General features: G+C 40.0%; 1 protein-coding gene across 9 annotated transcripts in view; it reads right to left on the reverse strand.

Moving 5' to 3' along the window:
• The window catches only part of LRFN2 (leucine rich repeat and fibronectin type III domain containing 2), a 153,725-nt gene that overhangs the window by 122,022 nt on the left and 3,849 nt on the right, over nucleotides 1–27,854 (reverse strand). Inside the window, exon 3 of one of the 9 annotated variants that reach the window (XR_007202404.1) lies at nucleotides 14,761–14,771. The exons of 7 other annotated variants lie outside the window; for them this stretch is intronic. The gene's annotated coding sequence lies outside the window, so the exon portion shown is untranslated. Of the gene's footprint in view, nucleotides 1–14,760; nucleotides 14,772–19,523; nucleotides 20,408–27,854 lie in introns of those variants that run through there. One more of the 9 variants, XR_007202403.1, reaches the window with a different exon arrangement.

Genomic DNA, 27,854 nt, shown 5'->3' on the forward strand with positions numbered 1-27,854 from the left:
TGGTTGGGATTGGGGATCAGGACTGGGGTACATTAGGCCTATATTTAGACACAACTATCATCAAAAGATCAAAACATGCACTAGAAAGACAACAGCAAAAGAGGACAGGATTTACTGTCAGATCTCTTTGCGTTCCCAGTCTACTTAGGAATTCATGCTGGGTGTCTCAGTGGTTTTTTCCACCAGATACTCATATTCTGAAAAGTCCCTCAATAGGAGAAACCAAATCAAAGAAAATCCTTTTCAATCTGTGCATTGAGCCTGATACCCTCCCCTGCTGACAGCAACAATAGTTTTGATGTGGGAACTTCTGAAACATTCCCTCCCAGTAGCCAGGATATGCCAGCCCCTAACATTAGCTTCCCCATACACACACATATCAGCAGACTCTCAAGGAACTTCTCTTACCTTGAATGGTAAGAGCTCCTCTGATGCATCTAATATGCACCAAAATTCTCTTATTTCAGAGCAGGTTAAAAAAAAAAAAAACAAACAACAATACAAAAATAGGACAAGAAAATGGCTAAACCACCCCACCCCAAAAAAAAAAACCAAACAAAAAAACCCCAAACCAAAAACCAATCAACAAAACCCCACAGAGTAAACAGAAAATTATTCCTGTTCATTATAAAGAAATGACGTCTCCTCTTTTAAAGAAAGTAGTTTCAGGAACAATGCTCTAGAAACCAAGAAGGTTATTGCTAGTAAGGACAGATAAATAACACAGTAAGAGTTCTGATTAAACTGCATGTGGCCATAGCAACATCACTGTTTCATATTTTTATTCAATGAAGATTTAAAAAAAAAGTAAAAGTGGAGAATTAAGCATTAACACAGCTAGTTATCATTAACATAAAAGCCTGCTAAAAGGACTCTTGTCACACTTCAATGTAATCTCTTTCCAGAGGAGTGGCACCTGTCACTTACCACTGGGCAGGATGACTGAACAAACAGAACTCAACTAAAAAAATATTGAATAAGCACAGCCTCAATCTGTTCTGTGGTGTGGAGGGGTCTTTTCCATAATGAAAGCATCAGTGACTACCCCCAGGTCACACACAGAAAAGACATAATGACATTAGCGTGGGGAGAAGCTGGGCTGATATTCTCTGCAGCCCCCAGGATGATGACAGTGGAGTCCCCCAGGAGCAACAAGGGACCACATTGCCAAATGATCCATTCCTGGGCCCGGCGCAAAAGTCACCTCAATGCCAAGAACTGTCAGGGAGCCTGGGTTATTGATGTTTAGCATTACAGCTTTGCTCTGTACAACAGCTGCATTGCATAAAAAGGAAGAGGACTCAACATCCAAGAAGTTTCTTATGGACCTATGTGCAAATAATGGTGTTCACACCCAGAGCAATAAAGGCTTATTGACTTTTCTGGACTTATCTTCCTGCATCTGGGGCAGTCCCTGGCATTCTGCCACACTGCATTTCCAGGGGTTTTTTTGTGACAGCCTCTTGTTTCCTAACATTTCAGGGGCTCGATCATGTCTGCCTATCCCATTCCTAAAGGTTTCCCTTATCATTCTGTGTCACTCCTTTCTTTCCCTTTCATCACCTACTCTGTCTTGGAAGAAATCATGTAAAGGCGAAGAGGGACAAGAACTACGATCACAGAATCACAGAGCAGTTGAGAGTGGAAGGGAGCTCTTGTGGTCAGCCTGTCCAACCCCCTGCTCAAGCAGGACCACCCAAGCCAGCTGCTCAGGATCATTTCCAGGTGAGTTTTCAACATCTCCAAGGATGGAGACACCACAGCCTCTCTGGATAGCCTGTTTCTGTGCTTGGTTACGCTCAGAGTGAAAAAGTGTTTCCAGATGTTCTGAAGTAGCCTCCTCTGTTTTTGTTTGTGTCTGTTACCTCGTATCTTGTCCCTGGCACCACTGAAAAGAGCCTGGCCTTGCATTAAAGGAAGCCAGAACCAGGTATAAATGTCTTTCCGTTTAGTTGATAAACATGATTGAAGTTGGATCATACTAAACAGAGGTATGAGACCATGTTCTCTGCCCTTTTCTTGTTTCACTTGTTTTTTTAAATTCAGGAGGGTTCTACTGCTTGGTACAGTCTTAGCAGGACAGGTGTATTCATGAGCTTGGATATTTAATGCAAAGTAAAACTGTCCTGATTTAAATAGATGTAACTAAAACTGTGGCATTGTTTGTGGGCTACCAACTTTAACTCAGGAAAGAAATCTGAGCTAGTAAACTTATCGTTTCAGTCCACTTAAACTTTTAGGAAAACTACCTCCAGTAATGTTGATGATCACCACTATTTTGGATAAAGCAGCTGTGCATACATCTATGTGTGTACACACAGCAGCAGTAACTGTGAGAGTGAGGCATGCTATCACACTCCTGGGACTTGCTTCTTAGCAATTTACTTAGGGGTTTTTGCCAGCAATGAAAAAAGAAATAATATTCCACCAACACCAAACTCAGGAGTTTCAAATAAGTAAATAAAAGTGGAGCATTGAAATTGCTCTAAAAGAAATGCCCAAAGTACCCAATGTTGGAGACCGCAGGGTTAGCTTCAGAGAATACCTAAGGAAAGCCATTTGACCTCTGCCCTCATGCTGAGCTGTCTGGAGAAATGACCGTCTAGCAGGTGTGGGGAAAGCCTGCATCATGCAGAAATCTGCTTATTTGGGACCTAGCGCATCCCACTCCTTTAACAAATGCTGATGGTCATGCACTGTACAGCTCATTTCGGGTACATTAACAGCATTTAAAAGCAGGAGACTTTTTGCCCAGCAGCATCCACATGGAGCTGTTTTGAAGAGATTCCCCCACGATAACATCACAGAAGAAATACCAGTCAGAGGCATATCAGGATGCAAAACTGACATACCCCTCAACTAGAAGGAAAACCACCCACTGAAATCCATCCCCAGCAGCCAGGGCCCAGCTGGCCCGTGGGTGGTAGGCAGCCAGGCTGGCCTGAGAGCTGGCTGGCTCAGCAGCTGCACATCACCTGCAGGATCCACACCACTTTCTTTGGCAGCAGACAGAGAACCAACAAAACAATCACGTGTGTCACTTACAGCTCTTTGTTAAGAGCCACAGCATTACCTGCTGAAAGCTGGCCAAACTTTTCCCAAGTTTTCCATGAGACTGGCACATCCTCTGATTAGTCTACTGCTGTTTGGACACTGTGAAACACCTGTTCTGGTCCAGAATGGAGGTGCTCCCATACCACTCTAAAATCCAGACAGTCCCTGTGCAGGGACTTGCCTGCTGTCATCATTCCCTTCATGCTGCTCAGGCATGCTGTGCTCCTGCAGAGGGGGAGTTGTGTTATGGAGTCACCTGTATCTATTTCTGCGCTCCATTTAACACAGTGGTAGGTCCTCCCTCATTATTTTTGGCTGAAAAACTCTACTGTGTGTGCAATTGGCAGTGTTCATGCAGCATGTGCAAAACCCATGTCTTCCCCACACGCAGAGCTTTCTCTGCTGCCCATTCAGAAAGGGCACAGAGAAGAAAGGTGAGGTAGAGTAAGGTAAAGACACAATCAGTCCTTGGATGTTATGGGAACATAGAAATATGGTTGCTTTCACAGGGACTCAGTGCTACACGAGTTAAAAAACCACTCCTTCTGTGAAGGGATGTGAGAAAGCAAATTGTTTGCTACAGTGCACCCATAACTCTCAGAAACTGCAGAGCTATGTAAGTAGGGTAGAGGAATCCAGATATACAGTGACAGATGAGGCCACCTCAAAGCTTTTGAGAAATGCAGTGAGAATTTCACTTTTCCAAGGATGAAAACTTAAGCCACTAACAGGGATACATAACTCCAGCTATGGAAATAAATAAGATAAAGATAACAGACAGAAAAAGAGGAGAGATCAAGAGAGTCGAATTTGTTGTTTGCAAGGGAGAAGAATGGTGGCTATATTTCTGTAGCACAAGCCCTTTCTGAGGCTCAGTTTTTCAGGCTCCTAAGCACAGTCAAAACAGCACAGAGAATCACAAGCTGGTCTCTTGCCCCCAGTTGCTCTGCTGGCAAATGCCCACTTTGCCTGATCCTAACGTCAGCCTTGAGAATTTTGCTGGCTAGCACCACCAAAACCCGCAGCACAAAATAATAGCATGTGGGCATAAACAGGTGCCACATTACTAAGCAGAGAAACAATGTCCAGAAACCTGGGGTTAGTCTGTTCTTTGCAAAAAACCAAACAAATTAACTTACAGCTAAGCAGGTGGCAGTGACAAGTAGGAAGGACCCATTAGTGACCGAGGCTGGCACTCAACCTTCATACGGCCTCACACTGTGTGTCCCTAGGAGGATGTTAGGAGCAAGGAGCTCCTGTCTTGCTAAGATGCTTCCCGTAGAAACTAGTAAGTTCACAGAGCTCAGAAAGCAATTCTATGCTTCAATCAAGTCACAAAAACTATGCTAACTCCAGATGCAGCATTAGTGTTTGTAAGCATATTCCTACCGACAGGTAGTCTGCATTGAAATGTGCCAACAAATTCCTTGTGCTCAGCCAGAAGTGACGTGATGCAGATAATCAAGGCAAAAGAGGACCATTAAAAACAAGCACATCCATCTGTCAAATAACAATAAAAGCCCTAGTAGCTAGAAGTTTGTGCAGCATTTGCTTTACTTAGTAGCAAAATGGTTTTCCAAGACAGGAGCAGAATAAGGTAATGTTTTTTGTGAGGTTTTTTTTGTTTAGATTTTTTCTTCTTCTTTCTCCCTCTCCACCTAGAGATGGTCTAAGTAGTCAAAATTGATTACCCCCAATCCACACCTTCATTTCCACAAACATACATACATATTCAGGCTAATGAGGCTAAGTTGTGTGCTTTGGACTTGGAAAAGAAATAAATTCCAATACATTCCTCATCCATCTCCCGCTGCTCACTGGACAGGAGATGTGTGTGTAGAAATTTCATGCTGTCTTATAAGTTGGCTAAACAAGCCCAAAAAAGCTTCTAATGTTAAAGAAACAGAACCCATGAAGAAGGTTCCAAAATTAATTAATACCATTCATGGTGAACAAAACTTTATGCCACAAAATTTTGTTTGTTCTAAGTAGTACTGCAATGCAACAGAAAGCCACACTGATATGGTTATTACTCCCAGATAAACACTTCCCCTTTTTAAGGACGTATCACTTCAGATCTTGTCTGCATTGCTATTCTGCTAGAGAACATTAGACTCCAGATTTGTCAAATACAGAACTTTTGATAACATTAGTTTCAGTTTTAGTTATGGAAAGAAAAGACTCAATCTTCCTACAGAGACATGGATGTGACAATCAATCATCTGAAGTGTGATTACACAGCTACAGACGTGTAGATAATAGGTTCTAGCTAGTTAATTTTGTTCCCCCCAAAGTATTTCTGATTTGGAATGAGGTTTTTCAAGCTGAAATAGGTTTTTTGGGGGCAGGGATTTCAACAAAAAAAAAAGAAAGGAGACAACCTTGAATATTCCATTAAATGCAATACGATTTTTTTCCTCATAAAATATGGGTTTCAAGGTCTTTGCAAACATGCCAGTTTTTAAAGGGACAGGTGTCACTTCAAGTAGAACATACTGAAACCTTCTCTAACATTTCAATGTGACGGCTTCCAGCCAATTCCATGCTATCCAGATAAGGTAAATTTCCCTCCACAGCTGGACAGGCTGTTTGTTCCTTTGGGGAGGAGAGGCTAGTCATAAAACAGAGCAGCAAATCTCTCCACTTTTTCTGTTGAAAGACACAGAGAGGGGGGAAAAAACCAAACCCAGAGCCCTTTAGTTACCTGCCAGTTCAGACTGTCATTTACCCAAGGCAGGAGACCTGGTCTCTTGCTCTTCCTGACTCAGATACCTTACTAGAAAAGGGCCTCTTGCTGGTAATGCTCACTCACTTGCTCTTTTCCAGCCTGGACATCTGTCCATTTTTAATGGTGCATATGCAGTAAAAACAACCATAAGCAAACATCAGAGCAGCCAGGAGATTACAGTGAATTGCCTGAAGATGGGAAACAGGAGTCCATGTTCCTGCTCTACGTCAGAGGGAACAAGGCTTTGAAGGTTGTCTATATTACTCCAACTGAACACTCAAGTCTGGTTATCTCACTTCTCCTCATGGGAGCAAGAGGAAAATTTCTGAAACTGCAAAATTTCTCTGCAGGGCAAGAAGGTATCTAGCCCAGTAATAGCGCTGCTGCCTTTTGCCCTGGCCCTTACCTCTGAAGGCCACCTTTAAAGTTAATACAGTTTCTCCTTTCTGACAGAAGTCACTCTGACCTGCAGTGAAATCACACTGTAGAGGTTTATCTAGCAGAAAACTCCTTTTCTGCAGACTCTGACTCACTTCTGTAATCAGTGTTCACAACTTCAGGGAAACACACATATCAGAAAAACCTCAGAAAACACTTATCACCTCCTCGCCTTTTGAACGCAAGATGAGGGGACAATGTATGATTTAGCTCAAATTATCTGGTCTAGTGAGATTTGGGAATTGCTGTCAGCAAGTAGGATACCTGCTGGGACTTGGGGAAAGGAAAGACTTATTCAACCATTGTTGAGCCATAATCGAAGGTTTAGGTTTACTCGAATGAGGTTTAACAGGAGACTTAGGACATTTTATCTATCCTTTAAGCCTGTACTCCTTTCCTTGTTCCTTTGTGAAATGAAACCAATCTGTTACATGATTTACCACGCTAAAAAAACAAATGCATCATTACCAAATTAGGAGGGAATGAATTATCTTCCTCAAAGCAGAAACTGGAGGAACGATTTATATTCTAGATCTGCAGTGCTAAGCTTCCCAAAACAGTGCTACATGCATGTTAAACTCAGTACTTGTCATAGCACCTTTTTAATACTGTTGCTAATCGGAAAGTGCAATGCATGAGAAGGACTTATAATTCACAGCCATGACCATTTAAAATAATAAACATTCTCTAGGACATGTTTGTTTCTTCACATTAAGTAGTTTTCAAAAAAAAAAATTACTGACTTAAGGTATTTTTATAGAGATAATTCTAAACCTATACTGCCTCCGCTGCAATCCATTTGTCAGAAAAAAACCCAACAAAAACCCAAAAAAATTCCACCCAAAACCCCAAAAAACCTCCCACCATAACGAAAAATATAAAGACATTTCACTGCAATTCTCTGTTGCTTTATCACAATTCCCGAATTCAGATGAAGGTCTCTGTTTATAGATTAATACTATAAAAGGATGACATATAAGACTATTGCCTTTAGACTGACTCTTTTTTTCTTCTTGGTCTTTGTCACAAAACATGAATCCAGGTGACAAAAACAGATGGAGAATTTAACTGTCTTAGTCACAGTTATTTCTGGCTACAAATAATGCAACCACTGTATGAAATCTTTTGCGGCACATTTTACAGAGCTTAAATCCCTTCTCAGCCAGAAGAATAGAGCAGATAGTGTCTCTTGTGTCTGTCTTGTGCTTGTCATGTAGTCACTTAAAAAGGATTTACTATTTGCTTACCATGGTATAGGCAGGGTAGCATAAGACAATGTAAAGGAAACACCTGCTGCAGGAAACAAAAGCACCTGCTGGAATGCAATGCTTCAAGGAAGGCTCAGGTCCCAACAAACTGCAGACAACTGAAAGAACAAGGCAACCATTGCAAGGGAGGCAGCAGCACATTGCATTGGTGATGGCGTCTCCCTAGGGCTTTCCTGCCCTGTGAGTTAGTGGTTACAATGGTCATCTGTGCTCATGTTTCCGAGGAGCGAAGTGAGGGAGAAATCCTGGCCGTGTGCTCACCTTGCTTTCCTTCTCTCCTGTGGTTGTGGAGACATAGACCTCCTGCAATGTGAGAGCTCTTATTTTCCTGACTTGGTGTTTTGGGAAAGCCCTGCTTCCCTGGTTCTGCAGCCAGTAACTGAGATTGGGTATTCACCTGCAACATGGCTCAAATCTTCTCCAGATTCAATGGTCCCATAGGTAATAAGCTTTTCTTTTCACTGTGAACTGACTTGTAACTGCAGGTTTCTTGTTTAAGAGAAAGTGAGAAACATAAAAATTACCTATAATTTCAGGGAAAACGTGACTTTTGATTCCTTGCACTACAGTTTGTAACAATGCTACACAGATCTGCTATCCAATGTATGGATCTCGGCTCAGTTTCAAAGCCATGGTGACTTTGTGTGCCACAATTCTGTAAAAAAATTGCAGTTGCCTGTTCATCAGGCTTTGCAGTTTCATATCACAGCAGTGAAAGCTCTACACTCAGGTCACCTTGTCTCTTTTGGGTAGAGAAAATCATACCCAGAGTCTATAGTCTGTGAAAGAAAGTTCCACGTTTCTAAATTTTCGTTGTGCACAGAAAAAAAACCAACCAAACAAACCAAGGGTTTTGATGCTTTAAAGTTTCTGCAGCTGCTTCCTATGGCTAGACTTCTTGCTACCCACATTAACATCTCCCTTTCTGGTCCCTCTACAAACATTTCACGGAAGTGGTGAGAAATTACTTTTTCACATTTCCATTAGGAACAGAAGCAGATTTCAAACTTGAAAATTATCTTGCTGGTCAAGTATCCAATGTTCCAACTGATATGTGGAAAACTGTCCAATTCACTTGGTTGACTTACAACAAGCCTTCATCCCTTCTTCCAAATGATACGGTCACAGCTGGATTTCCTACTTCTTTATCTTGGTAACTTTGTTGAACTGAATGAGATTCCCTTCAAACAGCAGAAAATACTGATAGAAATAGAGGAAGAAATCTAGGTAATATGCAGTTATTGCCACAACAAAAGAAGTTGACTAAAATGCTACCAGAGTACAGGGTTTCTTTCAGAAACAATAAATCAAAACTCATAAGCGAAAGTGATTACTTTTTCAGTATAGCTTAGAAGACTGCCTAGCACAATAATTTAAGAATTTTTACTGCTCGTTTGGTTTACTGCTTGGCTATAAATCCTGTTTAGACAGCCCTAGAAGGATTGCTGCAAACCTCAGAAGCACAGGGAGTTCAGAACTAAATACCTTCAAACACAGGAAGGTTGGAAGCTTCAGTGTCTGCCACCCCTGGAAGCTTAATCCACAAGGGACATTTCAGATGTGTTCTTTATGTCTTAACCTATTAGTTTCCTAGAGGTTTATTAAAAAGGTACAAAGTCAGCCAGGGCCTAAATATCCATTAATTACCAACGTTGGATTTATAGAATTTCAGGAACTGTGTAGCATGTAAGTCTGGCATGTGTCATTATTGAAATTCAGTTGAGGTCTAGGTTGAAATCTAAACCAAGAGAGTTAAATGCATAAATTGAAAAATCAATCAATCTCAGTTGGATAATTTGCAACTGATGCTTTACACTGATCCTTTGCTACGGGTGGCATCCTCAGCATATGGTCTAAGAAAATAGGAGGTTAAAAGAGGTGGAAAAAACCACAGATTTGTATTAGCTTGTGATAAGTCAAGGAATTTTGTATTCATTTACCATAACAGTACCAGAAAGCAGTGATGTGCTAGGATCTGGTTTCTTTTATCCTAAGTTCATCTGTTAAAAATAAAAATATTTTCATAAATTGAGAAAAAAATCCCAAATCCAAATATCTCTATACGCTCATTGTCTCTATAAATAATAGTGATAACAACACAAAAGCTTAAAAAAAGCCAAGCAAATAATTTCCTAAATTATCATCTAGAGAGTTCAAGGAACATAATCAAATAAAGAAGGGTATTATCATAGCACAGATGGATACAATGGGAAATACATGATGTCTTAGAGAGGGAATCAGTTAGTCACTGGTCCATTTCTGTGTCTGTGGTACTAAAACAGTCCCAGGGACAAATTGTTTCACAGTGAAAAAACTACGTAATTTAAAGGGAAATGGCCATAATGTAGAGCTACATGGTGCCTGAGCTGTAGGTAAAGGTTTCAGAAGAAATTCATATGGAATTGTTTTTCCCAAGTGAAACCAGTGGGGCAAAAATAAGGTAAGGATGCAAAGTTAAAATAGAGATGAAGAGCTTTTGCACACTGAATGACCCCCGTGTTTTCCATCCACAGTGACAATCATGGCCAGCAGTAGCTTTGATCTCATTTTTGAGGCCTGTAATTTAGACATTCACATATTATCTTGTCATCTGGTGACCTGTGTGGATGAATGAAAAGACTTAGACAGTTCTGAGATGTAATTCATCATGCTTACCATTGATATCTACCTTACTAAGTGGTTCATCTACTGTAGCTGAGCACAGCTGCACCATGAAAGTGTATTTCTCCTCACCAGTCCTAAAGGATTGCGCATGGAACACCCCTATACAGGCCTCTAACCCCCAGATACTTGTCTAGGTTTAAGGACAAGCCACAATTAGTACATGTGTTGGCAGGTGTGAGTGACTGGGCATCACATGTGCCTGATGCACCCACAGCACAGGAGCAAAGAGCTGAGACCTGTGCTGATGCTCTGTGAGCTCAGATGAAGTTTATTCCTAAAATTATACCTGTGGACAAAGGGGAAAGAATATAAGCAGGACCAAAAATCCACATCAGATGACATCGATTTAAGATAAAATTATTTTCACCGATTTCAGTGAGGGCAGAATTTGGCCATTTGGGAGAATGTCTGAAAATCCCACAGCCACAGTACTTTTTCCAAAATGAAAAAAGGTTGTTAAGAACCAGCTATTGCAGACCTGAGGCATTTACATAGCAGCTGAATTTTCAAAGTAATTTTATACCAATAAATCCTACTGTGGGACCATTAAAAAAAAAAAAAAGCAAACAAAAAACAACCTACAAAACACCAGAGCACTCAGCACTGCATCTGCACTCAATATGCTGAGCATATTTGAAAAAATCTGACCTTAACTTATTACCTCTGATAGTCTCAATATGTATTTTTTGAAGGAAATGTGCGTGGTGTCGCGTTAGAGAGAAAAGTAACAGGGGAGAAAAGTGTAATCACAGTAATTTGAAACTGGGTATCTAGTATGCCAAAATACACTGATTATTCTTCCCTGTTATTCCCTACTTTGTCTCAGGCTGTGCTTGTGCCAGAAACAGGCATCAAAACTGTGATTTTTGTTTTGATAGAATCTCTGTATTAGAGACAGAAGAGAATTAAAAATAAATTGTTAAAATACATATGACACTCCTCATGAAGGGCTATGAAAGACCTTAGAGCCTCAAATTAGCAGGGGACGATGGAAGAAGAAAAAAATATTTTTAGATTTGGAAAGTGATGTACAGCTTAGAAAGATATGACTTTTGTGGTTGAGAAAAATCTGTTCAGGTATGTCTTTTAAATTGAGAAGAGCCCAATGCAAAAAATATCATGTTCAAAATTTTCTCCTATATTTCTTACACTACTCCTTTTGCTTAGGGAAGAATTAAAGTATTTTAATTTGTTTTTCTGCCTGTTATGTTTCAGGCTTTTATTTCATCTTTCTTGTCTTGATCAACAGGGCTAGGCAAATGAGTCCCTCTCTCTGCAGAAATCCATTTCGTGTTATGGGTTTCCTGAACAAACAGGTAAACTGATGCTCAATTCTAGCTCTCAGAATACTTAAATAACAATTTTTAAAAGTATATTTTAAATACCTAGAGAAAAAAAACCTAAACAACAAAACACCCCACAAAAACCAAGAGGTTAAAAAAAACCAACAACAAACTCCACAAAATCCTGCACAATCTTGTTTTGAGAAACTGTCTTAATTAATTTTGACATGCACAAACAGTAAATAATATCAAATAGCCCTTTATCCAGCTGCCCAGGGACCATGGACACATGAACACACGGGAGCACAAGGATTCTGGAATCATGTGGTTAGGAAAGAATTTTTTTTTTTTTTTTTTTAAATGGTCCACAGTATTTCAGAAACTAGAGAAGGGACCCTAAAAACAGGTAGTGCTACAAAAGGTAGTTTATGCCACATTAAGCTCTCTCATCTGATGTCCAGAGTGATAATTTCTGAATGCTTATGGTGAACAAGACTTAGTATTACCTACTGTTTCTTCACAGCCACCTAACAGACTTCTCAGCTCTACAAAAGAGAGGTGGTTTTATTTGAAACCTTTCCCCATATGAGATGTGCAAGAAAGAGCAGAGAATTCAGACATTTATTTGTTGTCCCACAGAGGGGAAGCAGGGTCCATCCGCCACAGAGCTTTTCTGATGTGTCTTTCTGGCCCGAATGCAGCCCTGCCAGGTGGGACCACAGAGCCCACTGCAACTGGGTGGACAAGACTCCACCATGCCAGGATTTGCAAAATCTACTACCAGAAAAAATTACAGCAAATCTCTACATATATATATAATTTATCTCTGTGTGTGTATATAGATATACATGTATATATGTAAAATCATTGCTGGGAAGTATCAGCACAAAGGCTGATATGGCACAGTTGCCCTTCTTTCAGTCTCCTGGTCATGCATAATGGACAGATATAGTGAATAACAGCCAAAAAAAAAAAAAAATAGAAATGGTATAAATTAAACTATATAGATTCAGGTGATACAAAATGAGGCTGTTAATGGCATCCCTCTGAAGGAAGCTATCATTTGAAGGAGAGGCCCTGCTTGGCCATGGATGTCATTATCTTGACAAATGAGGTGGATGATTTTACTTGAAGAGAAATGAGGGCAGATACTTTTAAAATTACAGCAGTAATTCTAAAGCTGAATGGCAGTTTAAGGCTTCTTCCTCACTTGCAGCATATAATTGAGGCACTATCGTTACCTCATTACCCGAACATACTGTTGTAAGCTTTGAAAATGGCCTCTAAAGGGCCACTGATACCGCTTGAAGAGTTTTGAGAAAACATTGTATTTAGGGACAAATATAATTATTCATCACATGTTTTCTTACTCAAATGAAAGGGCCACATTGCAAGCCACAGGCAGCAGACAGCAAGAGCAGCCTGAACAAAAATGCACAAAGTGAGAGCCATGAAAACACTATGAAAATTTGGTCCTGGTTATTTAATAATGCAGGGAGCCTTCCCAAGCATTCTAACGGCAAATTTAAAAACTATTTCTGGATATATATCCAGGGTGGAAGATAAATTCTGAAATGAGGGCCCTTGAATTGTACACCAGGAGACAGGCAAGCAACCCAAAGTTTGGAAGAAGTCTTGTAGATTCCGTGGTAGACACAGTCACTACTGGCACTCTCTCAGGTAGCTGGGCTGGCAACCTGAATACATGATTCCTGCTGGAGAAGCCCAGGACTCCCCAGGACCATGTACCAAGCAGAACCAAGACACAATATCATATACCTATGCTGCAGCACCACTAACCCTAGCCCTATTCCAGGCTTTGGGTCTCACTTGCTAGCACAAGTTATATTATCTCTTCCTCATCTCCAATATTGCTCGTGCCATTTGTTGAGTTTTGGTCAGCTCTTGCAATTTTCCACAGTCTACAATCATACAAAATTGAGGACAGGAACCTTAGCAGTCTGAAGAAAACCACACAGCTCTTGCACCGATACTGGAAGCACATGCATGAGTTTTGTGTGCTCCTATCAGTGCCACTCCAGAACAGGTGGGTTTTTTTGCTTTATATGAACGGGCTTACAACAACTTGCAACTGCCTATTGAAGAGAGAGCCTCCTCCCCTTCCTCTTCTAGGTGTCTCCTGCTTCCCATGCTGTCCATCTGGAATAGCTCCTCCTGGCCAGGTGCAGTCATAAAATGATGCTTCTCAGCCCACTTAATTGTCCTCAAGTGACAGATGGGATTTGACTATAGCTGGTAAGCCATAAGTACATGAAGCAGATGAGCAGTTAATTAGCAATGCTAGTGTTTCTGTGCAAATATCTATAGAAACTACACATCAAAAGATAGCCTTATCAAGCCAGTTAGACCATCCTCTCTCTTCTAACACATTTCTTATCTCATGCAGCACATTAAAAGGTTTGAGTTCCCCTGCGCCCAATAAGTTACTTTTAAAAGCTGAAAGTTTCTATCAACTTTCCTTAGGAGACTGTTTCATAGTCTGATGAATCTTGCTGTCAATAAATCTTTTCTTTCTATTCAGCCTAAAGATAGTTCTTGAAATATTGAGCAGGAAAAAAAAAAAAAAAAAAAAAAAGACAGAAAAAAATCTGATAACTCCGTAGAGTTTCTAAAAAGAGTACTGTGCCTTCATGTTTCCTAGGACACATTAGCACTTCTGTAAATGGTTGTATTAGAAAAAGAATCAGTGTAGTTTTCTCTTGGGGGCAAGTTTCATTTAATTCTACCACATTACAAAAATCTAGATATTCTGGTCATTAAAATAAAAAAAATAAAAGAAAAAAGATAAAAATAGGGTATAGGGTAGTATTGAATGGGGTGATCCAAGGAAGAAAGGCAATGCAGTCAGCATTTCTTATATTGCAGGTCAAAATGCAATGGTCAATGTCTATGAGTCTATCCAAGCACGGAGTCTCACATCTTAAATTCATTTATTTATTATTCAAAACACTCTGAACAAACTGGAGAATTTTGTCTAAACAATTCCCTCCTGCACTCAGCTATTTCATAAAATAACTCAGGATTTCCTTAGGTTTTCAGAGTACCTTGGCAACACCTGAATAAACGTTTTAAAAATTTAGCCTGAGAAAAATTACTCCAAGAAGTTACTGGGAATAAAGACATAATATATAATTTATAGCACATTAATATATTTTTTCTGTATGCCTGTACCAGCCTTCTGATGTTCTTATGTGCTGAATCTTGAGAAGTCTGTCTGTGGTTTATCACAAAGGAAATTTAACAAAACAATGGCACACCAGCCTAGAAAGAAAGAAACTCTTCTGACAACAGTTATCTTTTTGCTAGTTCTTTAGTCTCCCCTATCCTTTTTTTTTTCTTGGTTTAGAGCCTTCCCTCTATTCTTGTCTGTCCAAAAACTCTCCTCTGAAGGATCTTCTGCCAGCATAAGCAAAAGCTTCCTTGGTAATGCAAGGCAGGTACCAGTGAATAATTCAGCCCATATGAAACTCAGGTCAGCCAGATGCTAAATGCACACCAAAAATTAAATCAACAAAAGTTATAGAAAACATACCTGTTTATTGGTCACATGTTTACTTGGAAGAGTTTCCCCCTATTTGCCACACCCTCTAACTTGTTACAGGGATTGAGCGCTGTATGCAAGAGCTCAGACTCCTGCACAGTCAGAAAGTACAGCCTTCCAAGAGACCTCTTGTCTATACACTCAGATGTTATCATTATTAAACGTCTAGAAGTTTCACAAGAGAGAAAGAATACTCCTTCTCCTCTTTCCATTTTGAGATCCACAACGCAATTTAAACCTTTTTTTCCAAGAAGTAGATTAATGCCTACCTCTTCCAGCTGCTAGAGCTCAGCAGCAGCTTCCTCATGCTCACACCAACACAGCCAGCCACTGCAACTATTGAAGAAGCCCAAGTGTAGAGAGAACAATTTTCACCTAACTAGGAGTGAAACACTATAAAAGCTATCTGAATTATTTGAGCCAGAGACCATGATTATATCAGCATCATTTCAGAATCCAGAGTGCTAATAACTTAGTCATCTCAGCAGCGAAACTTTGTATCCTGGTAGAAGATCACTGCTTCTGCCCACATGTGCAAGCACTGAGTAATTTGCACGTCTTTGCATGCTGCTGAAATACAGCTGTGGACTCAGCCAAATATGGACTGTGGACTTAGCCATCCTTCTGTGCCATGAGGACTGTAGGAATCAGTATCCTGAATCAAATCAGTCAGAACAAGTCTGAATTGTGTCACATCTATGGTATATCCAGCCCACTATCTTGTCTCTGCTAGTAGTTAATAGGGAAAACAATCAAAAAAATTAAAAGCAATGCAAGCCTTTGGTGATAATTTCCCAGAATACTCTCTTTCCGCTTCTTAGCTGCTTGTGGCCCACCTAACATTGTTAGTTGAAGATAATGTCTTTGCATGCAAAAAACCACCATGTTTTTCACTTGTTTAGATCTTCAAATGGTCTATAGACCAAAGCAAGCTATTAGAAAACCCTGAATCCTGCAGAAAAGGGTTTCACAGCTTTTCATAATCCCAAAATAAGAAATTCTTCATTATTTTTTGTTCTGGACCGGTGACTTGCCTATTTAATTTGTTGTCCTCTAAGACTTGTATTGGAAGAGATAAGGAACAAAAATATTTTTCATGGCCTTAGATATCTTTATCATATCAAGCTAGAGTAAATTCCTTCCAAGCTGCAGTACTCAATCATTCTTTGTTTAAAAGCTTATCCATCCGTCCATCCATCCATCCTGCCCTTCCCTGCATTTTTTTCAGTTCCTCTTCCAGGACCAGAACTGTGCAACATCATTGATGGGAGCACAGAAGTCTCTTAACAGCTGAAGCTGCACCCAAATGTGCTGCTGTAGACAGCCAATTGTACTGGTGGATCTCTGTTAGTATCTGTTTATCACTACAGGCAATGGCAAATTTACTGTCTGCTGTACCTACAGAGCAGTACCACTTTGTACCAAACAGAAAATCTCACACAGCACTTTCCAGGGATACCCAGTAGTCTTACAGGGACTAGACCCGTAAACTTTAATTTCTTGAGCTAAAATGTACAGGAAGACATCTCACCAAATAAGGAGATGTTTGCGGCATCAGCTAAAATCTCTTCCTTCTGCTATTCTGCTTCATTATACAGTAAAATAAATAAAATCATGAATGAATCATCACCTAAAAAGTCTCAGGAAATCACAAATCACATGTTTATTGATGACATAGTGAGTAAACCATCTATATTTAATAACTACTGCTCTTCTTACTTCTCTTATGGATTATGTGTGCTAATCACACTGGGGGTTCTTGAATATTTATTATTGTTTTTGTCTTTGCTGTAGTCATATATTAGAAGCTTTCACATCAAGAAGAACAAGTAAACATGCTGCTGCTGCCTGTATTATGAGGGGAGTTAGAGTGGGACATTAAAAAGAAGTTTTTCACAGGCACTGCATCTTCATTCAACTGAATGTCATGGGAGATGAGGCATGTCCAAATAATTATGGGAATTATCAGCACAGCTAACAGACACGGAAGACCATCATCCTGTTTTGGGTAATTGAGGTTTGGATTGCTGAGACTGGACTGTAGTCTATAGTAGGAGGGACTAGTAGCAATTCAGGAAAACTGCACCAAATGTGAAATGGGTGATCAACAGCTGCAGTGCAGAACTTTATTGGGTTTGATGGCAGTTTTTTTGTTTGTTTGTCAGTGTAGGCTTAAAGGTTGTCCTGTGAAAGCGAAAAGAAAAACTTTGATCAAAGGACTTAAGATTTTTTTTTCTGAGTTTACGTAAGTAACTATAAATCTTGTAAAGTATAAATTCTACTTTTTGAGGTTTTTTCATATGAACCATTTATGAGCAGTTTGCATTTTTCCTCTGTGAATAACTAGATCAATGATCTTAGGTCAGCTGAGCTTTCTGATTGTTCTAAATTGACCATTTTCACTACCAGGGGCTGAGGTTATGTTTACCTGCACAATGAGGGCAGAGAGGTGAGAAGTTCTCTGGTTCTTCATCTGAAAACTAAAGGAGTAAGTCAGTCATGAGCTGACATAAATTACATCCTCCAGAACTTCAGCTGAAATAAGGAGTCCTAAAAATCAGGAGGCCAAATAAATCTTAGGTGTAGCATAATAAAAGCAGAAATTTTGTATATGTAACATGAATAAAAGGTTTCAGTCCATCACTGGAGTAAAATAATTATATCATTTGAATTTCTCCTAGTGTGGATTTCATCAGTAATTCAGTATGCTTATTCATAATAATAAGTAAAATAAACATGAGGAAGAATGGGTTTGCCTGGATGTATGTTTGGATGGTTTCTAGCATCCCAAGCAAGATAGAAAGCTTAATATAGCTTTTTTTTTTTTTTTTTTTTTTTTTTGCAATTCCAGTCGCTGCAAAAAATTGCAAATTTTTTTTGCAATTCCAGTCCAATATTAAATATCCATATCCCTCCCAAATGACTATTAAATAAACATAGCAAAAATAAGCAGGAAGATAATGCATGTGATGACAATTTTGTTCAACTCTGTTAAAGCATGTAAAAATTGTACAAAAGGGTTCAGTGGCTCCTACTTTAGCTAAGGCTTGCTATTTGAGTACTGTTTTCATAATAGTCTTGCTGAAATGAAAAGCCTAAATTAAGTTCTCCAGTGGGCTTACTCGTGTAGGCACAGCTCACTCTTGCTGCACAGCTCTGGGATTTGATCTGTTTTCCACTCCACTGGTGTAGCACTACCTCACCATTGCCTCAGCCTCAGCAGGATGAGGAAATGCAACCAACAACTCTGCTATAGACACTGTGTGTGATCTCAGACCAGTTAAACCAAAATCCACGTGCCAATTTTCTCACTTATGGAATAGTAACACTACCCCAATTTACATGGAAAGCACCAAGGATCAGTTCATTACTATTTGCTCAGAGTCCTGAGTGGAAGATGGGCTAAAAGTAAAGGGAGTGTTTACTGCAGTGTCAGCATGCCAACATACAGTCTCCAAAAGCTCTGCACTCTAGGAAGATTTTGATATAAACTATCAGGAACCCCTCATTCCCCTTTGCCGTGGCTGAGAGTGATGAATCACATGTTAATGACAGTACCTGACACATTTAAAAGTGGAGTAGTTGCAGGTTCACTTTTACACATAAGAGAATATGAACCACGAACCACCCAACACCACTTTCAGTATGAAGGACATCGAGCTGCTGCACATGACCCCTCTATCACAGGAAACTTTATTACATTTCTCAGCTGCTTCTTTTACTTTTCATCTATCACAGAGCATTGACAGTGAACTCCTTCTTAATTCATTGATGATCACTTGTGTCCCCTCTCACCCACTGTTGCTTCTGTACAGATAATATTTCAGTGGTTAATTTGGAATTGTGATGGTCTGTTTTGCCTTGGTACAAGCCTCCCACTCAAATACCATGTGTTCCTTGCCATTTTACATTCATATTACCTGTCTTGTGAACCTTAAAGTAAATTCAGCATTTTTACAGCCTGTTTTATTCAGAGAAGCCATTGAACTATCTGCTTCCTTTGTGAATAACCATCCACAAATAACAGACCTACCAGGGCAAGAAGACAAAAAAATGAGAAAGGAGAAAAAAAAAATTCTACAAAGAGAAGTGGTGTTATTGCTATATAGCTATCAGCAATCCTAAAAATGTTAAGAAGGCATAATTTTATCAGAAATTGAGTGAAAATTTTGACTTATTTAGATTACACTGTCTCATTATAATTTAAAGAATATCTGCTTTTCCGAAAATATAAGAAGATGTTTTCTGTAAAAATAGCACAAAATGCCACATTAAAGCTTTAAACATGATATAAAGTTCAATTTCATTTAGAAACAAAACTCATAAACATTCCAGCCAAAAATATTTTAAAAGACAGAAAAAATTAAGACATTGTTGAATAATACACACACCCCCTCCCACAACATACTCAGGAAGCTAATTTGTATAAAACCTATTCCCTAATGAGAAAAAGTTTGTAAAATCGTGGAATGGTTTGGGTTGGAAGGGCCCTTAGAGATCACCTAGTTCCAAGACCCCTGCCATGGACAAGACAGTTCCACTAGACCAGGTTGTTCAAAGCCCCATCCAAACTGGTCTTGAACACTTCCAGAGATGAGGCATCCACTGCTTCTCTGGATAACCTATTCCACTGCCTTACCACGCTAACAGGGAAGAATTTTTTCTTGATATCTAATCTAAACCTGCCCCCTATCAGTTTGAAGCCATTCCCCCTTGTCCTGTCACTACATGGCCTAGTAAAAAGTCCCTCTCCATCTTTCTTGTAGACTCCCTTAAGGTATTGAAAGACCACAGCCATGTCATCATGAAACTCTCTGTTTTCCAGGCTGAACAATCCCAGTTCTCTCAACCTTTCCCTATAGGAGATGTGATCCATCCTCTAATCCACTTGATGGCCTTCCTGTGGAGGCTCTCCAACAGGTCCACGTCCTTCATGTGCTGGAGACCCTAGAGCTGGATGCAGCACTGTAGGTGGGATCTCAGCAGAGGGGAGCAGAGGGGCAGGACGCAGCCCAGGACACGTTTGGCTTTCTGGGCTATGAGTGAACATGGCTGGATCATGTCCAGCCTCTCATCCACCAGCACCCCCAAGTCCTTCTCAGCAGAGCTGCCTTTAATTTGTTCATCCCCCAGCCTGGATTGATACTGGTGGTTGATTCAATCCACACGCAGCACCTTGCATTTGATCCTGTTAAACCTCATGAGATCCCGTGGGCCCACTTCTCGAGCTTGTCCAGATTCCAGGCTGACTGCGAATTCTTCACCAGCTCTCATTAAGTTGTGTGTCTCCTTTTGTCAACACAGGTACTCCCCTGAGTGTTTTCTTCATCTTCACTAGTCTATAAACACTTCGTAACTGTCAGTACTGTTAGGCTTAAGTCAGGTCTCTGACATCTGTTACCATTATCTCCTGTTACAAAGGCAGAAGTGAAAAGCAAAGTTTATGCCTATGACCAAGAATGCATATATGTATAATGTGCATGTACACATTATACATATATGTTTAATTACTTGAAAAATGGAATTAAAAGGGATCAAAAAGAATTAAAAATACATTTTCTGAGCTGACTTGGCATTTTTTAGTTAAACAGGAAGAAGGTCCTTTGTTTCAGTTGGACTCATTTCACCTTTCCAAAAACATTTATTGAATCTGAAGCAGAAATATAATTATCTGAGGATTTAACTGCAAATCACCATTTCCAATTTAGAAGTGACCTAATGTATAATGTACAAAACTGGAAAACCTTTCCAAAATTAAGCAAACTGAAAGTTATTTTCCCTTTTTCTTTGCAGTCAACTGTGGGCTTTTTCAAACTTCAGTAAGTCCTGCACAGACTGTTTCTTGCAGGCTTACTTTGTCTTTAAGACCAAAGCCTTATTTGCAAGGTTATGCTTCCTTCCTCATTTTTTTCCCGAATATAAATGAAAATATTTTAATACACATATATGTCAAAAGGGCTGGTACTGCCATTTCTTTCCCCTGTGAGATGCCAGGATTTAGTGGATGTCAATATTAAAATGCACTTACTGTGATACAGTTTATATTTTATTTTTATTAATTTTTAATGGTGGTTAGAAGTATCAATTTCAAAAAAAAAAGTTTCTTATGATTTAATTCTTTCTTTATTTTTTTATCTTATCTCAGGGCACTGCTGCCTCTCTGAATGACTAATACACCTGAAAGCATGGACATTTGAATATCACACTAGTCAAACAGTGTCAGAAAATTAATGGAAATCCCAGTGAACAACGTCAGTTAATGTCACCCAAAGCTCAGCATTTGTCAACAAAATTATAAGGAATCAACTTTCACCTGAGTATCAATTTACAAAGGCCTACCAGTAAGCTCAAATATCCTTTTCTTGTGTGAGGTAAATGTGATTTTACTTGGTGCCATATAAGCAACAATATCTGTTCCAAATTCAACAATATCTGTTCTATGACATGATCAAACAAAAAGACCTGTGTGTTGGCAAGGTAAATGTTTTTTTCTTGTTCCTGGTAAGACTACAGAAACAAAAACAGAAACCAAATTTTTTTGAGAAAAGGATGCTACAATAGAAGGACCACAAAATACGTTACAAAATAAATTTCTAGCTACAGGAAAGATTGTTTTGAAACAAAGTGGAAATTATTCTGAGAATGACAGTCTAAGATCCCATATTCTTTCCAAACAGCTCTCAGATAATGTTTTGTTTAAATGTTGGAAAGGCTTTGAAAATGTAATGAGGAGTGGAACGAATGGAAGCAAAGGTCCAAAACTGTGTTCTTTTGTTCTTAAATGTGTTTCCCACCCTATGACTAAAGTCTCTGCAAACATAGTATAATCCGCTTGGGGCAGGAACACACCCCGGCTTCCCTTCTTGAAATACTGTGCCTGAAGAAACAGCTTTCTGAAAATAGACCTGATTTGCTGCAGAAATGAAGTCTCAAAGTGCAATTTGCCTTTTACCTGAGCTAGCAAGATGAGACATATTTAGGATGAACAGCTGGCTGCAGAGTTCATTTTTGCTCTTCCCATACTTGTCAATGTAAAGAAAAGAGGAATGATTGTGAGAAATGTGAGTGCAACTACATCATGCACTAAACTTGGGAGGCTTTTTATTTCAGATTTCCTAAAACATACTTGATTTCTATAGCAGGGCTTTTGTGGAATACTGTACTTTTAACATATGCATTGAGCTCACCAGCATTTCAGGATAAAACAACACCTGCTATTAAAAAAAAAAACAAACTGAAAGCAATTCCTTAAGATGAACATGATTAGACTAACACAAAATAAGCAAAAAACCTCAGTAAGAAATAGAGAGAGCACAGCCTAACAAAGACTTTGTTCTCAGGTCTTTCTCCACTGTGTGGTAAGATGGTGTTGTATGGACTGCTATATCTGTGCATGCAAAGTCTACCCCAACTAGGTCTCAGTTTCAGTTCGGTCACTACATGATCTCTCTGGGATTTAATGCTAACTACAGCACCATGAGAGTAGCAGGATATGTCAAATGAGAGGACAAGATCAATGAGCTGTGCTGGAAAGAACTGCAGCAGCTGTTACTTGGCCCGAGGGCATTATTTATTTCTAAATGTCAATCCTATAGTTGAGATAAAATGTGGCATAACTTTGATTTTTCTATTATGTGGTAGGACATTGACGTCAGATAGAAGTCACCAGTGCACAGAAATTCACCACGTCCTATCTCAGCCTTCTTGCAGGAGGATGGATTTCTTCCTTTTCTTGGCACAGTAGTGAGGTTTCCCAAGACACAGACCCACAAGGTCATCACAGACCTTTGTTTTGCTGCTCATAGCATTAGGCAAGTAAAAAGTTGTAAAAGAGGTAAATAAAAAACACTAAGATGGGCATGAAATGCAGCCATTAGACATCCAGCACAGAAGGGAAAGAGCTCAGCCCATCAGTTGCCCTCTCTCTGGAAAAGAGATCATAAGAAGATGGACCTGGCACATTTTAGAGAGTCTCTCACATTGACTTGAAAGCTTGTTGCTAGGTTCTACTAAGAATGGAGTAGTTATAAGTATTAGCTGATAATAAGAAACTCTTTGTGTTCAGTCCTGAAGAAAAATAAAAGAAATAGCTTCTTCACTCAGCTCACTGATCCAGGGAGGTGAAAGAAAGATGGAAACAACAGAAACAAATGCACAAAGGGCTTGAGCACATTTTCTAATGTTCACCAAAAGGCTAAAACAGGTTAGATGTGAAAAAGAAAACAACCTGAAGTGGCTGAGAGAGGTATCAGCTATGTACAGTGTGACCAAAGACACACACCGTAAGTCTGTCTTTAGCCTAGCCTGGTACTCTGGCTCGGTGGTAAAAAGAGTTGTACAAATAACTAAATAGAAATACCTTCTTAGCTGTAACACAGCTGATCTTTCTTTCTCTCTTCCCCCTCATCCTACCCAAATTTCTCAAATTTTTCTCCAAATGTTTGTCTCTTCGCCCTCAGGGTATTTGCCCTCATGCATCCATCAAGCTGCTCTTCAGCTGCTCTGCTCTGACTCTCTGTCAGTAGGACCAGTTCTTCTCAGTTCCCATGAAACTACTGTCACCCAATCCTGGATCAGAAGGAAACAATTATTAATTAATGCCCCTGAAACTTCTCCAGTCAGGGTAGGGTGATGGGAGACCATGGACAGGAGAAAGCTCATTCTCTGTGACACTCCAGGCCACACAGTATAACCGTGAAGTCCATGAACAACCTTCCCCCTCATCTCAAGAAGGTATCACTGTCAAAATGGGTCTGTGAAGTGGTGAACAGAAGATGTAGCTGTGCTAATAAGGAAAGGTCACACTGTCCTTCCAAAGTGGGTGTCAACTGAAGCATTCATGGCTCAGTGGCCTACTTGGCCATGTGAAATGGGACTAGAAAATACTTGCATATCTAACAGAGGAATTTTTCAATTGTCAGGGATAAATACAGGCTATTTTGATTATAGGTAGCTTTAAAAAAAAAAAAAACCCAAACCAGAAAAAAAACAAAAACCCTTATCCTCTTCTCCATTAGAGTTTCTGGGAGCAAACTTATTTTCCCATTTTTCTACTGAACATTTCCAGAGGAAATAAGTTATCTGACCTGACAACAGGGAGAAAGTGCAGTCAATAGTTTGGAGAGCAAGTAATCAATGTTGTACCCTTATTTAAAAACCAATATACAGTAAATATCTGCCAGCAGCAATGATAACATTCACTTACACTGAAGATAACTCATACAAAATGCCAACTAGTTCTCCATTTCCGAAATCAACAAAATGGTCTCAGTCCAGATAATTTATTTTCTATCAATACAGTTTGGCCTTATTCTTTCTTGGTTTAGTATACTTGTTTCACATGCAGAGCTTTCTGAGTATCACATGTGTTTCCCTATTCACAGGAATATTCACAAAGGGAAGGAGATAAAATGTCTACTGAAATGATTGGGAAGGAGACAGACATTTGTTGTCGGCTACTTTTAAACCAGACAGGGAATGCTGAACAAGCCATGACAGGCACTTTTTTGCTCTTGACTTTTCCTTTTGCCATTTGACTGCTCATTGTTTCCATTCTTTACTGAAAGGGCAGATACGTTTTTTTAACGGCTGTTAACAGAGACATCTAATATAAATCCTGGTACAGTCAGTTCTTGCTTTCTAACACCCATACAGGTGCTTCTCTCTTACTGATATCACAGCCTATCCATCCTGCCACTGCAGCAGAGGATGTGGCATGCTTAAGATATCCTCTTTTCCTTTCCTGTTCTTAGTTTTTATCTTTAGGCTGTAACAAAAGGAGGATTACTCATTCTGACTGACATGTATACTGAAGCTTTTCTGAGGAGCTTAGACATGACAAAAGAATGGCTAAGGGCTCTTGGTAACTGGTGCCATTTTGAGCCCCCTTGCTCCTCAGCCTGTTAAAGCAAATTGATCCTCTAAAGGCAGAAGATGAAGAATTCCTTACTTCTTCACCGTTACATTTATTTCCTCCAATATCAAAGGTGCCTGATGACCACAATCCATGTGACTCAATTACATTTAGGTTTTCCATAGTCTTTCATTCTCCCAACTAGATCAGCTCAAACTCTACAGTACTAACTGGACAACTGCAGCAATTTGTTTCAGTCCTGCACATAAAGGCCTATGTACCACCCTGACCTACGTCTTCTGGCTCCAGGCAGAGAGTCGCACTGGTGATTTTCTACACCAGTGCCACACACGTGTTTTCCAGGGATTTTCAGTGCAACATTAGCTCTATTAAAATAGACAAGATGCCTTCAGCCATCATGTACTTTCTGCTGATATTATCCTTAATCCAGCTTCTGTTCAGCTCAGAACCTGCCTTGCTATGCACTGAGATGAACCAGCCCTACCTCTTACCTTCTGACCAACCATTGTCCAGGACCCTGGATTTACTGCTATTCCAGCACCTTCTCCTTATCTCACCTCATTCCATTACCCTACAGTGGCAGCAGATCTGCTGAAGGATTAGAGACCTGTTCCTTCCTAAAGTGTGATTAGCAGAAGCCTCCTAAATGCTCCATTGTACTGCTTGTACTATTGCTGCAACCATCCCCTCCTAACTGCTGTTATTTAGCTGCCATATCCTCTCAGCACATAAGTTTTTCATAGCTGGAGAAATTATTTCAAGGGCAGGCTCTCAGAGGCCTTGATATCTCACAGCACTTGTTGCCAAGATACCCCTAGAATAATCCCATTTGGTCAAATAAATTGACTTCCCAGTTAAGGCTTGGCAGACAAAAGTTTTCTGGTCCCTTGAGTCAAAATGGAAATGTACAGTTTCCATGTCCCAAACCAAAGGTATGCAAGCCTTTTAATGGGCCAGGAATGTTTAATTCCAGTGCAACTCACAGATTTGCTTGTCATTTAGCAAAATGGGATTTTACGATCAAGTTCCATATGAATTATTTTCAGTTTTCATAGAAAATGCATGAACTGGAAAGAAATAATAAAATTTATCTTCCAGAAGGAATGTAAGATGAGGTGTACTGGAAATTTTGTCCCTAAAGTTTTATAGTCAGGAAATTTTAAGACCGACTATTTCCTAATCAAGTGTCTGTCTGTTTAAAATATTTTTTCCTGCGAAAAACAAAAACGTTTATACTGGAAAACTCCCACTCAAATCTGCCTTCTATGTAGGTCAGTAGTGATTCTGCATGGGACCAGACCCTGACAGCACATCTTTTCCCTTTCTCCCATGTTTTCAAATCAGCAATTTTTTAACTGAGGAGATGTTTTCTGACTTTTACTGCTGCTGCTTATTTTATATGCTGAAGTTGCTATCCTGGATTTGTCACCAATGTTTTTCCATAAAGATGAGGATGTCATCAGACACCCATATCATGGGTAAGACAAAGAAAATGACATGAAGACAGAAAAATTGGAAACAATGTCATGTAAATATTCTGAAGCAAAGTGACAATCACTGAACCAAGGGATGCAGAAATACTTCTAAATGAGGTGATCTTTTCCCAATTTTCCATGTAACTTCACTGCGGGCCTTCTGATGACATATTTATGTATGTTAATTTCATGGCAAGGTTTGTCAGTCACTCACGCAGGAGGTAGTTTGAGTTCCTAGAACCAGAAGTATCACTTACAGGCTTTCCTCTCTCTGTGCATCCTGGGTGGAGCTGGGCTGGGCACAGAGTAACAGCTGGCCCTTCACTGCAGCACTGCATCACACTGATTTGTGATTTGTGAGGTTTGTTGTTATTTCGGTGCACTCAGATGAAACCCTGTCTTTTGTCACAAGTTTCAGTTGATAAGTGGAAGCTGTTCAGCCCCTTGCAAGCACATGTAGCCTCTGGACACTGACAGAGTAAATCCCAGCCCCTTGGTGAGATCCTTAGGTACTACAGTCAAATTCTAAACGGTAAAAACAAAGAGGAAAAAGGGAATACAGCAATGGCCTATTTGGTGTTGGGCAGTATATTCCAGAGTCATCTGGACTGGTATGAAGGAGCCACAGATGTCTTCCTTCAAAAAGAGCGTTAATGCTTTTCAGTCCAGCACCTAGAGGGCAATTAGCCTCTCCATGAAAACAAACCCGTGACAGCACACTTGGACAAACACAAAGAAAGTAAGGCTGAGTGCTCAAGCCAGAAAAAAAAGACTGAGTACACACTTGGAACAAATTACTCCTCTTCTCGCACAGGTGATCTTTGTAGGTCAAGGCAGAAATGCATTAGCAATGCAAAATGGGATTTGGGAGTGAACAAGCACTGTCATCCTCCCCTCCCTCCCCTCTGTGAGGGTGGGTAGCAAATTCAGCCTTAAGAGTTTTCAGTCCACAACCCCTCAGCAGGGAGTTAAGTCACTTGAAGAATATTCCCGCCTACTACCAGTTAAACCTTGATAATTTTGAATCAGCCTCCCATTTTGTATTTATGCCCCCAAGTACAAAAAAAAAAAAAAAGAAAGTGGGGGGAGGGGGCGGATCAGATGGGTCTCTAATCATTACATTGCAAACTTGAGCCAGTGGTCAGATTCCTCTGCAAAGAGGGGGAGCAGAAGCACTCTGACTAGGATTGCCGGGCAGCTGTCAGCTCAGGTCCACCTTAGCAGCAGGCAGAGAAGCGGCTACTGGGCAAGGCTACACGTGCCATTTGTACCTCCCATTGGGAAAAAATGGCCAGTAATGGCCCTATTGTAAATTTAAACAAGAAGCACTAAAGCTGTGAAGTGCAGCATGGGGCAGAGAGGACAGCAGTAAACAGGGGCTCTGAGGCTGGGTCACATTTCTCAACCTTTATGGTGCACCAAGGGGTGCCAGCCTGCCTGCCTGCCAGTGCCCTGCACAGTCAGACACTGGGGCACACCCGGTCCAGATTCACCCTAAAGAAACCAGA

This window comes from Corvus hawaiiensis, chromosome 3 (assembly GCF_020740725.1).
Source record: "Corvus hawaiiensis isolate bCorHaw1 chromosome 3, bCorHaw1.pri.cur, whole genome shotgun sequence".
Classification (NCBI taxonomy): Eukaryota; Metazoa; Chordata; class Aves; order Passeriformes; family Corvidae; genus Corvus; species Corvus hawaiiensis.